The following is a 23,813-nucleotide window of genomic DNA, read 5'->3' as shown; positions in this document are numbered from 1 at the left end:
AATACTAACATATGAACCAATATTACAGTATTAGCTAATTAATATGTTACTTCTTCCCGATAAACAACACCTTAAAATACTTCAAGATAGACCTTTGTCTAAGAAGGCACCAAGGAGTAACTTCAATGGAGAACAGACTGTCACCAGCCAAAAGGGAAGACCTTGCAGTCACTGGTCCCCTTCCCAGTGGAACCAGCTGCCCCTTCTTTGTGACGCCAAAAAGATCTTGGCCACTAGCTGTAAACCTCCCTGGAGACTCCAGGGTCTCCCTCTGCAAAGTAAATGTTGATAGTGTGTGCGAGATCTCCTTTCTCTAGGTGTGTCTTGAGAGAAGGCTACTAAATTATTGCAAAGTACTCTGCAAATACTGAGCATTTGGGACAAGCTTAATAAAATATTTGGATGAAAATTCTCTAGAGGCGGGATGGGAGGTTGAGATGGGTTCCTTGGCAGAGTTCAGTGCTAGAGAGTGAACTTCTTGCAATGCATTAGAAAAACACTAAATGACGTACTCGTGGCCATTAGATGCTTTCTACCCTAAAAAATACCAAGTCTGGCAAGTCTGGGAGATGATTCCTGCCAGCTATTGTCCAATTTTGTGATGCTATCTTAAGGCGTCTTAGAGACATATTGTGCTGTGGAGGTTTTTAGGCTGGTAGAGGAGGGGCGGGGGGTGGGGGTGGGTGGGGACAGTTCCAGGATATGACTTCGCTTTTTCACAGAGTTAACTGGAACATGCATGTTTCCAGATGTTGGCCTGAATAAATCCTGAACACTTGCCTTGTTCCAGAAGCTACCTAGAATTGGATTTGGTCATATTTACAGGCAGTACAGAGTGTCCCAGGAGAAACTCAATGATACCAAATGGCTCATGGGGGCATTTTGACTTTTCCACTTTCTCATAGCTTGGGGCATGAGTGCCTCACATCTGGTGGCCACTTTGGTTTATATGGAAGTGTACCTTTTTGAATACCTGAAACTCTGTCTCTGCAGAGTCTTCACTTAGACCCCGTAGGCAGGTCTGTACAGCCCAGATTAAAATCAGGCCCCATTCTAGGCAAGTGCCTCCAAATTCCTGATCAGGGTGGGTTTTGGGTTGAGATAGAAACCATACAATGTACAGACATGTGAAGTGTTTTGCTGGTATCTGATGAGCATAGTTCACTTCTTTCTTAAGCATCTATGATTTCTCACGTCTGTGCATCGTGACAAGACAGAACAAGAGGACACTGAGCGTTTGACTAGTCTCTCCTTTATTTCTCTTGATTTGTTACTCTGTGTTACTGCTGTAGGTTCTGTATGTCTGTGCATCATGCACAGCAAGGAGCAGAGACAAGACCAGTTGGCTAGGCTTCCTCTATCTGCTTGTGGTGATGTTTCCTCAAGCAGCTGTTTTTGGGAAAACCATTAATGCTAAGTTCCCTGGGGAAACGGAGAAGACTCAGTACCTTCCATCAGCTGTGGGATAGACTTCCCATGCCAGAGAGGCAACTCCATACTTGGAAAATTCTCTGCCCTTTTTTGTCAATGTTGATATTTCTGGCAATTATCTATTTTTATTTCCTTTACCATGTTTTGGTAAACTAGTGCTCTTTTGGTCCTATCAGTTTCTGTAGGGAGGAAATCTCTTGAGGATACTTGCACACCTTTGACATCTGGTCTTTTTCGTCAGGAGGAAGTGACTCGGGAAGGGCAGTTTTGCTGTAAGAACAGGAGGAACAAGTGTTGCAAGAAGAGGATGGATGTTGGATCTGAAGCTTTGATGATAAAATTGGATTGAGAGAGAGGCCACTGATAGATGAAGGTAAGAGTGAACATTCAAACCCAAAACCTCTGGGTCTGTGAATTGGGGTGGTGTCTTTTCATGGAGACAGTTACCACTGCAGTGTGTTTATAACATGGACCTTTGATTATTGTTAATTCACTGGTAACATATCCATTCTATGCTGAGCCAAGCTCCAAACTTCTGCTCCTCTTTTTGTTTCTTTCTCATTTTATCCATGTTTATGCTCAAAAAGTTTAGTAGGATGGGAAGTGAGACATACAGTTCACCATCATTTGCAAATATTTTGGAGGTAATGATCTTTTTCATGAAGTCAAAGATACTAAGCCCCCATCTCCCCATTCTCAGAGCTTACGAGTACAATAAGTTATGGAGACCTCTTGCTGTGGGCAGGAAGGAGGCTCTGCAGGGAAAGGAGTAGAAATTCCAGTCTCTTTCTTGGAGGGTCAGTGGCTCAGATGAGGAGAAGGAAGCTTTCTGTCCCACAGAGACCAGAATTTGCCAGCCTGGTAAGGGCCAGACACACTGGTCTGAGATGGGTGGAAGGATAGAAGAGAGGCCCTAGCCAAAATGTCACAGACTTACCTGCTTCCCTGGCAACCCTTGGTCCCCCAGCCCAGCCTCTGCCCACAGAAAGAAACAAGCTTATAATAATAGCTCTGGCAGAAATAAATGTTCAACTGTGTAGGTTTATATTACTTAATGCACAGGGTCTTGGTTTTTTTTTTAATTGCAAAGTTAATTTGACATTGACATTAAAGAATATATATTTTGAAAAACTGGAAATATTATCCATAGAGCCTTATATATTCTTTGTGGTACTTTTATGTATTTTCTTAAGTTTTTATAGCCAATACATATTACTTTGAAAGAAACAAAGTGATATCAAGACTGCAAAAATAGATTACATACAGTCCCCCAGGCTACTGCATCTATTTCCATTTTGAGGTGTTCTCTTTTTCAGTGTCTGTCAAGTTTGTGCGATTTTAGCACGCTTTAAAAGAGAATTTATTGAGATGAAATTTACATAACATAAAATCAACCATTTTTAAAGTGGACAATTCAGTGGCATTTAGTACATTCACAGTGTTGTGTAATCACGTCCATCTAGTTCCAAAACGTTTCCGCCTTAATTTAAAGGAGATGATATTCTGTGTTAATAGGTAAAACCTCTTACCCATTAAGCAGTTTTCCTGCATTTCTCTGCATTTCCCCCTTTCTCCAGTGCCTAGAAACAACTAATCCACATTCTGTTTGTATGGATTTATCTATTCTAGAATTGTATATACACAGAATCATATACTATGTGACTTTATTTTGCATACGATTTTTGTAGGTTCATCCATGCTGTAGCAAGTATCAGTACTTTTTCCTGTATATGGCTGAATAATATTCCATTGTAAGGATATACCACCATTTATTTATCCATTTATCTGTTGATGGGTATTTGGGTTACTTCAGCGTTTTGGGGTTGTGAATAGTGCTGCTGTGAATATACACATCCATGTTCTTGTTCCTCTGTTTTCAATTCTTTTGGTTCTATGCCTAGTTTATACTGGTACTAATATAATTGCTGGGATATAGGGTGACTCTTTGTTTAAGTTTTTGAGGAACAAACAGCCAAACTGGTTTCCACCGTGGCTGAACCATTACGCCTTCCAGCCAACAGCGTGCAAGGGGTTCAGTTTCTCCACACCCTTGCCAACACTTGTAATTTCTGTTTGACATACTTTTAACCATTGTCAACATGTCATTTTATGCGGTCGACTAAATGTTGAGTTTTAAAATTTGTATTAACCTCTAGCATTTGTGTGTATTGGTGCATTTTATATTACCGGGATTGCCACTTCAGAACAACTTTGTTCCATTATCCTACTTTTTCTCAGATCCTATAATTCATCCCTATGAATTTATATTTGATAATTTTGAGCCCAGGGCTTATGGTTGGAGCAAATTCTCTTGTATCTTAGAGTGACCTCTGTATTAGATATGAGAGATCAAACATGTTGGCCCCTGCCCTACTTTTTGGCTACATGAACTTTCTTGAAGCATGACATTCGAAACAGAGCTCTGTCCTAAAAGCCAAGTAGTGGTACTCACATTTGGCTTCTACTGAAAGCTCTGCTGAAAATAGGAATATGTGTATGAGGCAAAAGAGGGAACAAAATGGGAGACGTCTTGGAGTGTGTGTTTTTCTTCAGCCTCACCCACGTGCCCAAATTTCAGGCTCTCACCCGGCACAGGGGTGAGAAGAAATGAGACTGTGCCGTTAGGCCAAGAGAGTCTGGGGACCGAGGGGGAGGCAAAGATGGCCTTATACCTACAGAAATGGACAGAATGAAAGGCAAGAATGATTACCTTAAGCTGGATTTGCCTGCTATAACAACGGGTGAATTAAGCAATCAGTGAAAAATGACAAGGCAAAATTCAGGGTTTCTCAACCTTAGTACTGTTGCCATTTTTGTGCTGGATAACTCTGTGTCATGGGAAAGCTGCCCTGTGCATTGTAGGATGTTTAGCAGCCTCCCTGGCCTCTTCACACTCGATCCCAGTAGCACCCGCATGCTTCTCTCCCCGCCCTGTCCAGGTATTGCCAGTCTTCCCTGGGGGGCAAAATGACTCCCAGTTGAGAACCTCTGGGCAAAGTGATTATTAGTTTTTTCAATTATCAGTTGGCGTTATCAGTGGGTTGTTACTGAAGAGCTAGTATTTATCGAGGTCCCGCTAGGTGCCAGGCACTGGGCTCAGCATTTCCATTCATTTATTCCTCAAGCAAATGTTTGGGTGTCTGTTCTGCTAGGAACTGAATCTATACTGTGGACTAAACACTGGAAAGTTCCTGCCCCCATGGAGCTTCCATTCTAGTGAAGAGATGGGCATATTGAAATAATCACACAAACATAAAATTGCTACCTTGACAAGTGACATGGAACGGAGGGCTTTGGGGAATACGGCAAGAGCAGTTTTCCAGTGGTCCCCGTAGACCAGGCTGTGTGCTGAGACTGTCTGTCATGTGTATTAATTCCTGTGCCCCTTACAACAATGGTATGAGGTAGGTGCAGGTGTTCGTGCCCATTTTGTAGGAAGTAAGCTGACTCTTAGATGGGCAGAAGTCACACAGATAGTAAGTGGTGGAGTTGGGGTTTTGAACCTGACAGGTAGTCCTCAGAGCCTGTGCTGCTAACTACCACCCAAGATACTGTGAGTTGAGATCTGCAGAATGAATAGATAACGGTTAACTGGTTAAAGGAGGGGGGAAGGGAAAGTGTTCCAAGGCAGAGACAAAAGTAAACGGGTAGGCCTTGAAGCAGGAGAGAAAGCAGAGAACTTAAAGGAGGCTTGCATGGCCGGAGTGGAGAGAGTGGTGGGGAGGGGAAAGGGAAGGTGGCTGAGGTGACGGGGTCCCTCCGTTGCCGGGCCTTGCAGTCCACGGTGAGGAGATTCTTTACCCAAAAAACTATGGGGAACCCTTGGAAGTTTAAGTAGGGAGAGGACACTGAGGTTTTCCCTCATAACCATATTTAATACTTACAGCCACGCAATGAGGAAAGAAGGAAAGTCATGTCATCAGTGAGATGGAGGGGACTTGGGGAGTCAAACGCTTTGAGAAGGTCATAAGATTGAAAAGTGGCAGAGCTGGCCTTTACACTCAAGCTGGCCCGTTCTCAAGCCCATCCTCTTAACCACCACGTCACGTAGCCGGCTCTGCTCCAGACCCTTTGAGCACAGCCGGGTCACTGAGCACACCTCCTCCATGGCGGCTAGTGAGTTGGGTCTGACGTCTAGAAATTCGGTCCCCGGGAGTTTTGATGTCTGAACACAGACACAATTCCATGCATATCCACAGTCATTCTTTAACTTTTGAATTTTCTAGTCTCTGTTTTTTATCTTGCACTCCAGCTCCAGTTCACCCTTTCACCCTGCCCTCCCCTCAGCCCTGCCATTCGGCCCTGGGACACTGCACACATGGCCTCTGATAAGAATCAGTCCATTCAGAGTAGCTGGCAGGTAGATGTCCTCTTTGCTCATACATGCGTGAAGGTCTCCACTCCCCAGATCTCACGGCTCTGGAGTCTGGAACTCTTTGGCTGGCCCTCTTCTGCTCTTTTAGAGATAGTGTGTTACCCCCTCCAGGTAAACTTGAAACTAGTGCTCATTTGAATATTAATTTGCAATTGCACCATCTCTCCCGTGATACTACCACATCCTGTGGGGATGAGGCTGAACCAGCTTCCTCACTCGCTTTAATCACAGGTTTTAGCGGTGCTGGGACTTTTCAGCCGAGTCGGGTCCTTCCTTTCACACCATCCAAAACGCTTCGCAGTGCTAACCAAATTGAAATGAGCCCCTTCATCTTACACACGGATAATTAAACTTCAAACACTGTTTATCTCTGTCCCCAAATCCTCAGAATGCAGAAGCAAATTAATTTTAAATCTATATCTGCTTTAAATAGTAATTGTTTCATCAACAGGCTTGATGGATAATTATATTCTTTGTTCGTCCTCCCTGCAGGCTTGAATAGACCACATAATTCCTGGGTTGCTTTCATTTCTGTAATTAGATCATGTGACAGACCCTCTCTGTATTACAGTTGACTCTAGTTACTTCTCTCCCACCCCCTTCTAAATTCTAAAATGGTTCCTCATGAATACTTAGATTATAACAGCCCAGCTTAACACGGAGCTGTGAGTGTTTGGCTTTAATCCTTTACTCTTCTTTCACCTAATACTTTACTTGGAAGCAAGCAGTCTCATTGGTGGCTGCTACATTGTGTTGGTTGTATCCTTGCAGAGTTAAGAGTTCTTGTCCTTATTTTGAACTCCTGTTTCCCTAAAAGAAAACCCTTCTTGACCACATAGGAAATACACTGTCTGGACCCCTTGAAGTCAATATTATCCTTATAGAAGGATCTAAGGTTCAAACTGAACAAAAAATAATGTGTGGGGCTTTTGTGTTTTGACCACCTGGGGTTTCATGGAGAAAGAGGAAGTCATTGTCCTTATTAGAAAGAGCAGTTTTGTCTCCAAGAATTTATTTTACTTGCCTGGATTCATCCCATAAAAATGAGAGCTGGACATTCAATAATTAGGTCAACACTGAGATCTATTCTCTAATTGGAATCTGTTTGTCCCACACAATACGACTGATTTTCTTTGGGTCTGTGCTAGCAATAGGATTGTTCAGCCAGTCTGGCTCTTTCTGCTTCCTTTATCATTCATGTCCTCCTGCTGATTATCTTTCAGATTTTATTTCCCAGAGTTCTTGCAATTCTTAATATTTTTCTCATTTTTGTTATTGAGCTATGCAAAATTGAGTAAGGCATAGTGAGTATGGCCTAATCAATAGTGTGTAAATTGGGGGGAGTGAGTGGAAGTTGGAGGGAGAGAGAACATCATTTTTGTTGTTGTTGTTATTGTTAAAAAAAAAACCCACAGGGTGTCCATGGTTAGAGCTCAACTTAACTAGGCTCTTTTTCCTCCATCGTATTTCAAAATTATATCCAAGTTTGCGCTGTCACTCCTCCGTCTTCTCAGATTGATTTGTTTTTTCCTTTCTTTCCTACTCATGGAATATCCGTGGTTTTGATTGCTTTCTCTTAACTATACGAATGTAGATTTTTCAGGCAGTATCTCATTTTGCTGTTTTGATTCAGCTGTGCATTTTGATGAGTTTTACCACCATATCCTGCCCATATTTCTGTAACTCAGGTTTTTTTTCTTTTTGATCATTTCACCATCATTTGGGTGTTTGCAACATCTCCCAATTAGATCTGTGGAATTAATTTCTGCGTTTGTTATTCACCTTTCCAGATCACCAATGCAAATGCTAAATTAAATGTGACATGCTCATAGGTACAATTACATTCCCAGATTAATAATTATCCCGTGTTAATGGCTTCATGATATGTTTTGGTTGGAGAGTTCTGACCCCAATTTCTCTCCTACTCTTCAATGGAAGATCAATCATTATGTAGCTTTCATTGTATATTTTCCAAGATTTAGAAACCCACATCATCATACAACAATAATCTGAGATGTATTTTGATATAGATGCTCTGTCAGATAAGGTCTAGTAGGGAAATATAAACCACTTTTAATCTTTCAATAGAACGAATAATATAGTACAGGAAGCTGTATTATAGTTCTGTTATATTATAGTATTGTTACCTAGGTGATGATAAAAATGAGACGCCATAGAGGAGAGGGTACAGCAACCCAGAGGTTGGCAATGGCTGGAAGCTTGTCCCACCCCCAGACCAGAGAGACCACGGAGGGTGGAGGTGTTTGGGAGCTCTGCAGAGGCTGCCTAGTGGGAGCTGGGAGCACAGAGGCCAGGATTGCCTGTTGGAGTTGGAGACTCCCAGGAGAAATAAGCTCTCTAAGATGCCACCTCGTGCAGGGAGAGGAAAGGATAAACAGGTTCTTTCCTCCTCCTACTCAAGCTTTCTAGCCTCCCATTGGCTGATCCTACCTGGAAGCCAGTTGGCAAGAAATCCAGTCCTTGAATATGCAGGTTAGAGCAGACAAGCGTAGAGGGGATCTGAGAGCAGAGACAAGCGGCCAGCACAGATGTGCTGTGAAAGCTGGTACAAAGTCCTTTATGCGTTTCAGTGAACTTGCCAATTCACCACCACCAGCACCTGCCTCTCTAGTCCACTCTGGACACACTGCTAGGCTGGTATTCCTAAAATACTGTTTTCACCTTTGCACAATGATCCTTCTTGCCACATCAAGCTTGAGGTCTTCAGGACTTTCCTCATCTGTATTGTCCTTACCAACTCAGATCTAGATTTAGTTCACGTTTGTGCTGGCTCAGCTCTTTGCTAGAAGGAAGGGAGGAGAAAAGGTAAAGTAATGTTGGTTGACCACCTATTATGCGACAGATGTTGACCTGGGAACTTTGTATACCTTTTCTTATAATTGAATTCTCAAGTATTACTCTCATTTTTAGGTAGGATGCTTAGGCTTAGCAAGGTAAGGTAACTGTTCCAAGGTGACATAGTCTGGCTAGAATTGGAGGCGAGTCCTTCTGACACCAAATCTTGTTTCCACTGTGCTGTATCACCTTCCTGGTTTATTGATGCTTGGAGAAAAGAAGTGATTTATTAAAGTTCACATGGTTGGTAACCACTATCTGACAATTCAACCCATCTGTTTTGGATTTAGAAGATTTTCCTAGTAGTCATATTTTAGAGATCTTATCCACTGATCCTGAGTTCAAGTCCTGCTGTCTCCACTGTATTCTCCCCTACCTGGAAATCCCACATCAAGCTCTCCTTTCTTTGAACTTCTGTGGCACTTACACCACTTAAATATACAGAGTTACTGAGTTCTCTAAGTGCTTCGTATAAAGGACATAAAATTTGGAGTCTAGCTGTAAATAGTATAACAACCACCATTTCTTATATTTTCCCTCTCTAGCTCTATAAAATCCCATTCTGGTGACTCAGTTAACATTTCATGATTTACTCCCAACCTGTATTCAGGAGTATGACAAGTGCCTTGCAGTTTAGACAGAGAACTCCTACTTCTCAGGAGTGATTTTTAACCTTTCGTGTGCGTAAGGATCACCCAGGGGGTAGTGTTAAAATGCAGACTTTGACTTGGGAGATCTGGGGTGAGGCCTGGAGTTCTGCTGATTTTTTTTTTTTTCATTCTGACATTTGTATTTTATTTCCTTTCTTTTTTTTTTAATTGAAGTATTGTCGATTTACAATGTTCTGTTAATTTCTGCTGTACAGCAAAGTGATTCAGTTATATATATATATATTGTTTTTTATATTATTTTCTACTATGATTTATCACAGGATATTAAATATAGTTTCCTGTGCTATACAGTAGGACCTTGTTGTTTATCCATTCTATATATTATAGTTTGCATCTGCTAACCCCAAACTCCCAGTCCTTCCCTCTCCCACCCCCTTGGCAACCACAGGCCTATTCTCTAAGTCTGTGAGTCTGTTTCTGCTTCATAGGTATGTTCATTTGTGCCATATTTTAGATTCCACATATAAGTGGTATCATATGGCATTTGCCTTTCTCTTTCACTTAGTATGATAATCTCTAAGTCCATCCATGTCGCTGCAAATGGCATTATTTCATTCATTTTTATGGCTGAGTAGTATTCCATTGTATATATGTGCCACATCTTCTTTATCCATTCATCTGTCGATGGACATTTAGGTTGTTTCCATGTCTTGGCTATTGTGAATAGTGCTGTTATGACCATAGGGGTGCATGTATCTTTTTGAACTATAGTTTTGTCTGGGTATATGCCCAGGAGTGGAATTGCTGAATTATATGGTAGTTCTATTTTTAGTTTTCTGAGGAAACTCCGTATTGTTTTCCATAATGGCTGCACCAACTTACGTTTCCATGGTGGCTGCACCAACAGTGCAGGAGGGTTCCCTTTTCTCCACACCCTCTCTAGCATTTGTTATTTGTAGACCTTTTAATGATGGCCATTCTGACTGGTATGAGGTGGCACCTCACTGTAGTTTTGATTTGCGTTTCTCTAGTAATTCTGCTGATTTTGTTTATCCTGAAACCACACTTTGAGTGAGTCTAGACCACAGATTTACACATCAGAAGCAGCTGACAACCTACCAAGGACACTTATCACAATGGACATGACGAACAGACAGCTACATATGCTCAAATCTTGGAAACTGGGCTGAATGGCCAATCAAATTAAGGTTCATAATGTTGGAAGATGAGAAAGTGAGAGTCAATATATACTAATGAGAATAAATTTGGTGTGGGCAGGGCTGGCACAAAGTATTATATGGTAAGGATTTTTTGTCCTTGAAAGCAAGGTTCTTATAGTCTATTGCCATTTTTAACATTTTACTCAAGGGAAGGGTGACTGCAGGAAATGTAAGGAATGATGCCCTCTGAGGTGTTCTTGGAAGGGAGAAAGAGAAGGCGGTTCTTAGGCTCAGCTCTGACTTAATGGTCTCCAAAGAGGATGAGGAAGACGTTCTTATGCATCTTAGTTTGGGGAGTATATTGGGAGAGACCTTTGATGTGCTGTGATGGTCCGAGTTTCTTGTTCTCCTTTGCCAAGTTCTAGCTGATGATTGGGCAGAAGAAATCACTCTTAAGATAGGAAGGAGGATGGGCTTCCCTGGTGGCGCAGTGGTTGAGAGTCCGCCTGCCGATGCAGGGGACACGGGTTCGTGCCCTGGTCCGGGAAGATCCCACATGCCGCGGAGCGGCTGGGCCCGTGAGCCATGGCCGCTGAGCCTGTGCATCCGGAGCCTGTGCTCCGCAACGGGAGAGGCCACAACAGTGAGAGGCCCGCGTACCGCAAAAAAAAAAAAAAAAAAAAAAAAAGAGAGGAAGGAGGATAACTGGTGATGTATATGTGCATATATGTACACACACACACAGTGTGCTTTTGATGTGCAGCAGACTGGTGTATGGGACTTAGCAGGCCTTCCCCACTTAGTCACCTCTCTGGACTGTGGGCAGGTGTACTGGTCCCCCAAGGTCATGGGGTGGCACTGCTCTGAGCAGTTATTGACCACCTCCTGGAGAAGAGTGGGAAGATGGACGCTTTTCCTTCCCCATCACCTCCCTCTGGGTCTCAGGAAAGTGTGCTGAGTTGCCTCCTTGATTGTTAGACTCAAACTGAACATTTTAATAGGGATCGAAGAAGTTTACCTGAGGTACTGGCTACGATCAATCTTACTTCCATTTTCAAAAATCAATACCGTATTTTCTATAATTCAATCTTTCCATCTTTCTCCCAAATCCTTGTTGCTGATAAAAAAAAAAAATCATTACTGCCTTTGTCAGACATTTAACTGTCTATAATCCATACCATCTGCTGCAGATTTTTCTATTTTATTTTAGGATTTTAATGAAGTTTTTTATTTGTCCATTTCATATCTCTAGCATTATGTCTAGGACTCAGCTCATATTTCCTCAAACCATCTGGAAGAGGACTGGAGCAATCTCATGTACATTGCTGATTTTGGAACTGGATCAGACTTTTTGGGGGAAGATTTGTACAGTTTTCCAAAATTTGTACAATTTTTTGATCATGCCCCAGAATGTCCTTGCCCACTGCTTAAATTTTATTCACAATGTGGTCTTCCCTATTTACCAAATAATAGCAATTTTTATTGACCTTAAGTTTTGGGGTGATCATATTTGGAAAACTTTGGGGTGAAGGAGTCAGATAGAAAGAGATAATCCTGGTAGGAATAAGTAGTAAGCATAAAATATTACCACTCTCCTCCCTTATCTCCTGTTAAAACTTTAGGAATTTCTGATTTGAATTTGGCTAAATACATTGCTTCTCTCCTCTCTTCTAGAAAAGACTGTAAGCTCCACTAGTGTTCAGATTCTGTATTTTCATCTGTGTCTCTAGTACTTGGTACATAAGTGCTCAGTAAATACTGATAAATGAATCAATGAATGACTTTGTCTGATTAACTTATATTGTGGTCCAATGATAGGAAACTTTTTGAATTCTGCAGCAGACTGGCTAGGAGGTGCAGGCCACTCTTTTCCTCCATAGAGTGAAGGTCAGTTTCCCTAAAGTTAATCCTTTTGTTCCTTTTATTTTGTTCCTTCCTATCTATGTATCTGTATATAAGCACAGGTACTGCATTTCTATATGGGGAGATTCTATATAGAAACACAGACTTGATTTATAATTTCTGTTTGTAGTGAATCATCTCACTGCAGAAGGTGGAGGGAACTGCAGAGGGAGACAGATGGGGTGGCAGAAAGAACACAGGCTTGGAATTAAACAGAAGTGGGTTTGAGTGCTGGCCTCGCCTCTTTCCAGTGATGGAACCCTGAGCATGTTACTGGTGCTCTGAGTCTATAAAATGCAGACATTGGTGAGGTACAAATGAGGTAACTTATAGTGTCTTAATAAGGCCTCCAAGGCCTTGCCTGCCCTGGCTGTCATGTACCCCACCATTCTTCTTTTGCTGTCTGAATTTCACCCACGCTGCCTTCAGTTCTTCAAAAGCTCTAAGCTCCTACCCACTTACCACAGGGCCTTTGCTCATGTAGTTCCCTCTGCCATCCCCACGTTTTATCTCAGAAGTTCTTACTCATGCTTCAAGGCTCAGCCAGATTCCTCGATCTCCCTCAAGTAAGTCAGATCCCCATGGAAGATGTATTCTGACTTCGTACAACTTACCATGTTTGTCATTAAATAATAATTGTGTCGTAATTAGTTCAATTCCTTGTACACTTTCCACCCATGAGAATGTAAGCTCCATGATGGCAGAGATCATGCCTATATTACTCGTCTTGTATATGCAGTGTTTAGCAGAGTGCCTGGCACAAATTAGCTTAATAAATATTGTTGGATGAATGAATAAATGAATGAAAAGTTACGAATAAAATCAAAACACAAGCTAGGTGCACAATAATTTTTATTTCTATCCCACCCTCCCAAATGCCTTCTTTTTTTTTAACATCTTTACTGGAGTATAATTGCTTTACAATGGTGTGTTAGTTTCTGCTTTATAGCAAAGTGAATCAGCTCTACATATACATATATCCCCATATCTCCTCCCTCTTGCCTCTCCCTCCCTCCCACCTACCCTATCCCACCCCTCTAGGTGGTCACAAAGCACCGAGCTGATCTCCCTGTGCTATGTGGCTGCTTCCCACTAGCTATCTGTTTTCCATTTGGTAGTATTTATAAGTCCATGCCACTCTCTCACTTTGTGCCAGCTTACCCTTCCCCCTCCCAATGTCCTCAAGTCCATTCTCTAGTGGGTCTGCGTCTTTATTCCCATCTTACCCCTAGGTTCTTCATGACCTTTTTTTTTTTTTAGATTCCATATATATGTGTTAGCATACGGTATTTGTTTTTCTCTTTCTGACTTACTTTGCTCTGTATGATAGACTCTAGGTCCATCCACCTCACTAAAAATAACTCAATTTCGTTTCTTTTTATGGCTGAGTAATATTCCATTATATATATGTGCCACATCTTCTTTATCCATTCATCTGTTGATGGATACTTAGGTTGGTTCCATGTCCTGGCTATTGTAAATAGAGCTGCAATGAACATTATGGTACATGACTCTTTTTGAATTATGGTTTTCTCAGGGTATATGCCCAGTAGTGGGATTGCTGGGTCGTATGATGGTTCTATTTTTAGTTTTTTAAGGAACCTCCATACTGTTCTCCATAGTGGCTGTATCAATTTACATTCGCACCAACAGTGCAAGAGCGTTCCCTTTTCTCCACACCCTCTCCAGCATTTATTGTGTGTAGATTTTTTGATGATGGCCATTCTGACCGGTGTGAGATGATATCTCATTGTAGTTTTGATTTGCATTTCTCTAATGATTAGTGATGTTGAGCATCCTTTCACGTGTTTGTTGGCAATCTGTATATCTTTTCTGGAGAAATGTCTATTTAGGTCTTCTGCCCATTTTTGGACTGGGTTGTTTGTGTTTTTGATATTGAGCTGCGTGAGCTGCTTGTAAATTTTGGAGATTAGTCCTTTGTCAGTTGCTTCATTTGCAAATATTTTCTCCCATTCTGAGGGTTGTCTTTTCGCCTTGTTTATGGTTTCTTTGCTGTGCAAATGCTTTGAAGTTTCATTAGGTCCCATTTGTTTATTTTTGTTTTTATTTCCATTTCTCTAGGAGGTGGGTCAAAAAGGATCTCGCTGTAATTTGTCATAGAGTGTTCTGCCTATGTTTTCCTCTAAGAGTTTGATAGTGTCTGGCCTTACATTTAGGTCTTTAATCCATTTTGAGTTTATTTTTGTGTATGGTGTTAGGGAGTGTTCTAATTTCATTCTTTTACATGCAGCTGTCCAGTTTTCCCAGCACCACTTATTGAAGAGGCTGTCTTTTCTCCATTCTATATTCTTGCCTCCTTTATCAAAGATAAGGTGACCGTATGTGCGTGGGTTTATCTCTGGGCTTTCTATCCTGTTCCGTTGATCTATATTTCTGTTTTTGTGCCAGTACCATACTGTCTTGATTACTGTAGCTTCCAATTGCCTTATTTTCTGCAACTCTGCATGGGAGAGTAAGAAAAATAAAGCATTCATGATTTGAATGGGTGCATCGTGACCTCCTTCAGCTGCCTGAAAATTTCTCCTTTGGCCATCCTCTAAGTCCATAATTCTCAAGCCTCACTTCGCCCTAGAATTTGCTGGGAACCTTTTTAAAACTGCAGATAACCTTGCAATCATTGTAGGGTGGGATCTGCACATCAGCATTTTAAAATGCTTTCCAGGTGATTCTAATGTGCAGCCAGGGTTGCAAACCACTGCTTAGGTAAGGAATTATTTTAAAGACTTGATGAAATTCAAGAATATCTGTTTCTGTATAAGTCATGGTATGTCTGTTGGAGTGGGTTAAACACCGTAGCATCTACTAGCACTTTTGCACCAACTGATCAGATTGGCCTTTGGAGAAAGGGAGGGAGGAGAGAATTGTCATCAGACCAGTAAATCATCAGATATCAGTAAATGTCCTGAATGGGTACCAGGACATAATCAGGTGGAATCCTGCAAAGACTGACTTCATTTTCTCAACATTGCCAGTACACAGGCTATGACCAGATACACCACGTTGTTATTTCCATGGAGTGAATCACACTGGGCTAGTCTTGGATGTGTTTTTTCATAGATGAAACAGTGGTGGGATGGGTTTCTGGTATGGGAACAGTTTCAAGGACATTGTCCGCAGAAGGTACTAGGGAGGGGAAGGGTCTGAATGGGCTATGGGACAGGATTTTGGAAGTCAGTTAGCAAAGATCATGGTAAAGAGTCAGCAAGCTTTGGCTTCAAAGAATCAAATTCTTAAATTAAAAAAAAAAGGAAAGTAGAAAAAAAGTAGAATAATAATTTGGAGCATAAAAGCTCTCTGCTGAGGTATAAATGTTAAATCTTAGAACTCTGTTAAAGCAGGGGTTGGCGAACTATGGCCTATAGTCCAAAGACTTCCTGTTGCCTGTTTTTGTATAACTTGAGAGCTGAAGATGGGTTTTTACATTTTCAAATGGTTGAAAAATAATCAAAAGAAGAACATTTCATGACCCATGAAAATTATACGAAATGCAAATATCAGTGTTCATAAATAAAATGTTATGGGGACATAGCCACGCTTACTGTTTGCATATTTCCTGTGCTGCTCTGTTCTACAAGGGCAGAGTTGAGCCATGGTGACAGGCTGTGTAGCCCACGAAGCCTAAAATATTAACTCTCTGGGCCTTTGCAGAAGAAGTTTTCTGACTCCTCTGTTAAAGAATCGGAAGGGGAACTGGGTAGAAGGGTTAATCCTGGGTGAAAAGAGGAGTGGGAGACAAGAGAAAGGAGGATACAAATATCATTGTGATGATTGTTTTCTAAGTGTCAGGCACATTAACCCTCTCAACAACCTTTAAAGTAGTCAGGGTCCCAGCAAAGCACAGGCGCAACTTCACATTAAGATCATTGGAAGAGGGTTTAATAAGTAGACTATTTGCAGAGTGAAAGCAGGTATAGGGATCCACAAGAGAGAGTGCAGTATCTCTGGGCTAGTCACCTCTGAGCCTGGAGGGTTGAGGGAGGGGAGGAATTTCCAGAATCCAGAAGGAAAGAGTTATGTAGATAGGGCTGCCTGGGAAGCACAGGGACCTTCACTTGAAGGACACAGCCAGTCAGATAGGATAGAGAGAAGGAGAGAGCCAACGGCATCACTGCCCCACCCTCATCCTTCTCCCTCCCTGCAGTCTCCTGCTGGGGCAGGACCCTCTTGCACCCAACAAGGGAGTCTGTTGAGGAATTTCATCCAGGCCAGCCTCCTGCACAGAAAGGGGGCTAGTGAGGGGTGCAAGGGGATCTGTAGGGGCAAACAGAACGTATCGTGCCCAGGTGGGTACCACTGTCACCATTGGGCCCCACTTGCCCACAGATAATGCAAGTCAGGTTTAGTCAGGTTAAATAGTGTCTCTCAGTAAAGCCTGGGCTAGAACTTGAACCCAGACATTCTGATTCCAGGACCCACATTCTCTTAACCATTGTGGTATCCTCAGTTCAGATGGAAGGGACCTTAGAGGGAATCCAGTTTTCCCAGCTCAGGAATGGTGTTTTTGGGTGGTCCTTTGGCCACTACTTGACTATATGTCTACCTGGGGACCAACCACAGTCTTCTGATCACTTTTTCCCCACTAAAGGATCCCTCTGTGACTGGAAAGTTCTTCCTTGTACTGGATAAACCCAGAAGGTCACATTTACTAATTTAAAAAAAATTACATAGATCTATATAGATAGGTATATAGATAGATAAGATAGAAACATATACATACACACACACACACACACACACACACAGATTTGAATCTCCAAGTATTCTTCCTTAAACACTTTCTTATGTTTTTCATTTCAGAGTTACTAAAAAAAATTCCTCCATTTCTGTGACCCTCGTGGTGTCCTTTTCTGGAATCAGTGGTGTGAATTTTTCCTATGGGTACTCCCTCCTCCAGCCAGATGGTCACTTCTCATAGCCTTCTTCTTCATTGAAAGTCACAGCCTTTGATCAAAAGAACTTGGGATACAAGTTTTTCTTTTTCTTTTAAAGGATTGAGCTCTTAAAAGTCATGGAAGGTACATTACCAGGTCTTTTGGTGGCTGCTCAGTTCTCCGTGAATCAGCGGAAGCGGGTGGTGGTCAGGGAGAGTGAGGCCTCTTGGCAGGCTTTGCGCTGTGTCTCACACACACTCCAGGAAGAGGGCTCACCTTGCGAATGGCCACATCAGGCCTCTTGTGTACCACAGTGGGAGCGCACTCTAGGCACCCTCCTATGCTGGATGTGGTAACAAGATACCTCAAACCTGCTGGTGCTCGTGAGTCCTTCTTATTGTTTCATGGATCATGGGATGTGGTTTCTTTCTCAGGATAAATCTAAGACTCTGTAGACTCTAATGATGACGATAGTGACAGTAACAACAAAGTTTACTGAGTGCTTGCTTAATCCTTGGTATACCAGGAATATTTGTCAATATTTACCATTTGCCTCCAAAGAATCCTTTTTATGCTTTTATATGTTTAAGTCATTTTATGAGTAATTTACAGAAGTAAAATCAGAGATAGAGTGAAAAACAACTTTATTAGAAATTTTAATAAAAATTTCAACATAGCAAATCCCAGTTTTTTATTCCATGTTTTCCTGGTTTGGAAGGTACATATACCAAAAATGGGCAACTTCCTTTGAACACTATTAACTGGCCATCAATCGTCATGTATGATTCTGGAACATATTCGTCGTGTAAATCTGACTCCAGATTTCAAATACATCTCTAAAACTTTTAGCTTACCATTTCTTCTGATTTTATCTTCTTGCCATTAGGGTCATCAAAATATAACACTTTTGAAAACTTTGATGGCTCATAATTTTGAGAGGACAGTCATCTTTGTTCCATAAATGCAAAACATTTCAGACTTATAAACATGAATTAGAGTGATCAGTAGAATTTTTGACATTTACATTGTCTGTTTTCTTTCATCCACCCTTTTATACGTATCTGCCTTGTCCACTTATGACCCATATCAAGCAAAATTTTGGTGTACAGTATCATAAAGATGAAAGAATATGGTAGTTCGTTTTTTAGCAAAACATCACATAATAAAGTTCTTACTGAGCGACTAGCTCATTGAGTACACTGCATTTCCTTTTTGTCTTTAGAAATATAGTAGCCACTCAATGATTCGAGAGTGTGAGAAAATTCAACTAGGAGATCGTCATCTGAAGACTCATAGTCTGAGATTTTACTTACATGAAGTCTCTTTGCATTAATCTTCTGATTTGTTTAATGATTGTGAAACAACTTCTATAAATTTCCTTATTTTTGCCATTATGGGTAGAAAATAAAAATTATAAATTCTCAACTGTGTTGACTGAAAGATTTTTAAAAAACAACAAAGATGGGATCCCCTGTCTTATCTTAATCCTTGAAAGATGCTGCAATACTTGGGGCAAGACAACAGGAAAACTGAAGGGTGACGTAATAGTGATGGCTTATTTCATTATTGCATCAGTCTTTTAGGCAATTCCGTTATTTTTCCATTTCACATTATTTTAGTGTGTTTTAGCGTAGTTGAGAATAATTGATGAGTAATATCAAATAATGCCTAAGATGATGAATAGCAAAATATTTTAAGATGTGGGAAAAATAAAATTGCTAACATCCCATAATGTATCTTAAACTTACAAAAATTCAAGATACAATGAGTTTCATTCTTTTTTTAAAAAAGCAGTTTTTCCCTTTGTTCTTTGGAAGACTTCTAAAAGAAAGAGTAAAAACAATAAAACATTAATTCCTACAAATAGAACTGCTCAAAAGAGAAGCTCAAAAGCTAAAATGAAACCGCATGTTCCCTGATGTTATGCTGACAGTTAACATGTATTAGGTACCATGCTAAAAAATTTATGAACGTGACCAAAACCAGTTAATGGATCAAAAAAATAATAGAGTTTCAGTTCAGGATGATGAAAAGATTCTGGAAATGGATAGTGGTGATGGTTACACAAAAATGTGAATGTACTTAATGCCACTGACTTGTACACTTAAAAATGGTTAAAATTGTAAAATTTATGTTGTGTATATTTAACCACAATAATAAAAAATAATGGTAATGTTTAAAGGGACTGAGACAGTATACATACTTACAATTATCTTTCCATTACCCAACTTGCAAAAAACAATTCCTTAGTCAATCACCACAGTTATATGAGTTAAAACTGTCCCTCTTCAGGTGGATGGAAAAGGCTTCAGAGACTAAATAACTCACCCGACATCACACCTGGCAAGTGGCAGAGAGTAAAACTCTGGCAGAAAGACCCAGAACCTCACATGTAACCAACCACACCTGCTACTGCCCGTGTGGGGTGTGGCAAGTCACGGTCCTGCCATGGTCATGTGATACGGAGGCTTTATGCCCCTGTCTGTGTCACACACTCCACTTCCTTTTTCCAAAGTCTTATCGTAGTCTGCGATTCCTTATCTACCTCTCGGAAATCTCTTCCTTCTGATTTTTTTTTCAAGACGCTTAAAAAAAATCTTTGCATGTAAAACCACGTGCATTTTTGGCCAGAATCGCTTCTGACACTGTCAGAAGATAAGCATGCTCATGTCCCAAAGGCCAGAGGAAAACAGCTCTCCATTCCCAGCCCCTATCCTGTGCCTCCTTTGGACTTGGCTCTGTATTGCCTCCTTCAGACTCTGTTTATGACTGGTCCTGACACTTTCTGCCACTTCTAGTTGCCATGCATGTACCAGGTGGTAGTAATTCTCACTAATCTGTATCAACTCCACAGATGTCAAGCCCAATTTGCTATTATAATATATATTTGAGGAAGGTAGCACGTGATTAGATGGATGTTAGTGGAATTGTCTCTGCAAGTTGGGTGATGAATTCTAAATATGTGTACTATCTAAATATCTTTTAAAATGAAATACATAGATAAGCATTATTATTCTATTCTAATAAAAATCACATTGATGTGAATAAACAAAGAGAGTATAAGTAGGCAGCAGAATAATTTATATTACTTGAGTGGAAAATAAAATATTATTCATATCTCAAAGGTAAATTTATTTCAAGGTAAGGATCTAATTGGGGTAAAGAGCTGGAAGTGTCTTAGAGCTGTAGTTCCTGCCCGGACCAGCTGAGGGCAGTTGTTCTGGTGAGATGGATTGTCTGCCCAGATTCCACTTACGATGTCTGGTGAATGGTCTTTTTGAGTAATTAGGAGGAAGACTATCTCTAGCATTCAGAGGGCCCAGTTAAGGTGAAGGGTGACATAAAGCACTCAGATAGTCTACTTACTGTTTTACTTAAAGTGGTCCTAGGACCACCTTTCCAGGTCCATGCTGGGAATGGCAGATCTTAGGGCCCCACCCATGAGCTACTGAGTCAGAAATTCCTTAGGTGATTCTTTTTCACAGGAAAGCCGAAAAATCACTGCTCTGTTAGCATCTCTTCAAGTGGGAGGAAGGAGAGGAAGACAATAGAAGGAACCAGACCAAGATGAAATGTCAGGATTTATGGGATTACTAGAGTGCTGTGTTGGGTCTGATGTGGGATCCAGGAAATAAGAATGTGAGAAGAGCAGTCAAAGGAAGAGATTTCTCAGGAGACTGTTTCCTCCTCTGGTTGAAAATGCAAAAAAGGGAAGCAGAGGTGAGGCAGACAGAGCCATAAGATTACAGGATTGGGAACTTGGAAGGCCTAAGGCAGGAGAGGCACTGGGTGGGAGACAGTGGACCTCACCGTCGGGAGGGCTTAGGGATGCAGCACAAGGCAGGACCCGATAGGCTGGAGCTAAGTGCTGTACTGTCACAGTCATGAGCCTTCCTCTGCCTGTCCTTGGCTTGAAAGTTAAACTCACAAACCTCGTGTCCTGTCACGTCTCTCTCTTATGTTAGACAACAAGTAGTTGCGATCTCAGGAGGTCCTGTTACACACCCAACACCCAAGTTGTGGACATGGGGAGCTTTGTAGTGTAAGAGGCTTCCCGAGGGCTCAAAGAACAGATTTGCTTCATGGGGCTGATCAACGTGAAGCCCATCCAGCAGACTTACTGGCCCATGTGGGGAAGAGCATTTCAAGTAGTGGGATCCATTTTATCAAAGCAAAGAGCAGGGTGAGGAAAGAACCAAGCAGTTGGGAATCACTAGCATGCGTGTATGTACACGTGATGCGAGGCTGGAGAGGGCAGCCTTCTGAAGACTTTGTAAGTTTGGGATTTATCCTGAAGGCAATGCAGAGCCAGGGAAGGGTTTTAAGCTAGAGAATGACATGATCAGATTTGGTTTTAGCTTAGAAAGTGCTATAGCTGGGCTGGTTGTTTTGATCATATCAGTGGCAAGAGAATCAGAAGTGGGGCAAGTTAGTTACTTTTTCATTTGCTGCTCAGACAAAAGAAAAATACACATTTTGAGGACTTTGATGATGCTTAGCTCCCTAAGTCACGTGGCTGGGTTTGGCCTCCATCATTCTCCCTATTCCCTAGTGTCCACCTTTTCTGATGTCCTTTGAAAAGGAAACAAAGATACTTCCTCTAACTCCAAGCAGGAAATGGGAAGGAATGTTCTTGGAATGAATCTGTCTTTTCGAGTTTTCTCATGATTTTTCCAAAATTTGAAAACAGTTATTACAAAATGATGCAAATGTTTGTGGCTTTAAAAAGTTATTGACAAAGCTTCTAATTTTTGCAAAAAGAAACCCAAGAAAAATAAGGCAGAAACTGATGAAACTGGTTATCTACAAGGGCTGAGTGGGAACCACATGCAGGGGTAGGGACCTCTCTTTGTACCTGTTGACTTGGTTTTGACTTTTAAGCTGTGTTAATGGTTTCTATTTCCAAAAAATAAAATTGAACTACCAAAGGTGAAAAAAAGATAGATATTGAATTTAAACAGAAAAATAAGAACCTAACTTTATATCAAATAGGTAAAAGTCTCACATAAGAGAAGTTATTCAAATCACTTTTAAACACAGCATTCTGTGTACTCTCAATATGATTTTTTTCTAAGAAAAAATTAAATTGCAAAGAAACCTGGAACTTTACCTAAGCTGTTGGTAGTGGTAATTGTGTAGCAATCTTGAAACTGTTGTGTGTATTGCAGGACCCAACAAATGTGTATTGCAGGAGCCAACAAATGACCCAAATACTGGGGATGGTGGGAACTTGGGTTCTTACTATGGGGGAGGGGAGATATAAATATGGACTGGGCTATGATGGTTCTTGTCTGAATATTACTCTGATGGTTATGAAATGGTAATTTTCTGAATTCCTTCTTCATTTATTAGTTAGTTTTCTCCTGTAAAGAACTTTCTTTTCCTTTTCTTCCCCCTTTATTTTTTTCATATCAGAATATACTTTCCCCTCCCCACCCACCAATGTGTTATAGTTGTTTCTGTCATTAGCCATCTTGATGTTCAAATTATGCCAGTTTTCCCACTGGGAATTTCTGCAAGCTAGATCCTATGTCCTCTTGACATATCTCCATTATACGAAGAAATACCTTTTTTGAAAAAATTGTGACTCTATACTGAGACTCCTAAGACCAACCCAGTATCACAGAACAAAACAAAAACAAACTCAAACCATAACAAAGCAAAAAGGAAACCAAAGTAACGAGACATGTCAAATAAATGCAATATGAGATCCTTGATTAAATCCTGGAGATATAACTCTATGTATCATTATCTCTATATTATATACCTATATATACATAGACAATTTAAATATTTATATACATATACATTTCAATCAGCTACATAAGACTTTATAGGGACAATTGGAGAACTCAAGCACTGTATATTAGATGACAGTATTGTATCAATGTTACATTTTTTGAATAAGGTAATCATATTGTGGAAATGAAGAGAATCTTTTTGTTCTTTCGAGATACACCCTGAAGCATGTAGGGGTAGACATGTCATGAAGTTATAAAGCTAAAGCAACTAATTCTAAATTGTTAAATAAAAATATGTGTAAATACGTATACAGAGAGAAAAAGCAAATTTGGGACGGTATGGACAACTGGTGAATCTAGGTGAGCTATTCATTATACTTTTCTTACAATTCTTCTTTAAGTTGGAAAATTTTCAAAATAAAAAGTTGGAGAGGAGGGAAAACATGTTGGGTTAAATGAGAAAGGCCATGGCAGGCAGGCCTGGGCTCAAGTTGCGAACTTTGAATCTCTGCGGGCCATCTTAGAGGGGTTTCAGAAGACAGGGCCGCAGGGGGAGGTGGTTCAAGGCATACAGCAGAAAACGGAACATCTGGGGCAGCAATGATTTAGGACCTGCAAGCCCTGGGATTTTACTGACGCAACTATTTGTTTTAAACACATATATAATGTGATTTCGTTTCATATCCATATTTTCACACACAAAAATTGAGGTCATGTTCCAGTTCTGTCCCAGGCCCACTCACTCAATGGGAGGCACATTTCTTGGCTTGTCTGGTAGATGGGTTTTAGTCCAAAGCTCCTTTCGTGAGTGATTTCAATTCTTTCTCATTAATCTTGCTGTAGAA

The 23,813-nt window shown here is 40.9% G+C and overlaps 1 long non-coding RNA gene across 1 annotated transcript in view; it reads left to right on the top strand.

The window, feature by feature from the left end:
- The first annotated feature begins 1,738 nt into the window (after nt 1–1,738).
- Nucleotides 1,739–23,813, top strand: part of LOC114892611 — a 236,475-nt gene continuing 214,400 nt past the window's right edge. Inside the window, exon 1 of the long non-coding RNA XR_003792757.1 lies at nt 1,739–1,804. This is a non-coding gene — a long non-coding RNA (uncharacterized LOC114892611). The remainder of the gene's footprint in view (nt 1,805–23,813) is intronic.

Source organism: Monodon monoceros, unplaced genomic scaffold (assembly GCF_005190385.1).
Source record: "Monodon monoceros isolate NGI ecotype Baffin Bay Population unplaced genomic scaffold, NGI_Narwhal_1 Super_Scaffold_12, whole genome shotgun sequence".
NCBI classification, from domain to species: domain Eukaryota; kingdom Metazoa; phylum Chordata; class Mammalia; order Artiodactyla; family Monodontidae; genus Monodon; species Monodon monoceros.
This window is presented reverse-complemented; position numbering and strand designations above follow the sequence as displayed.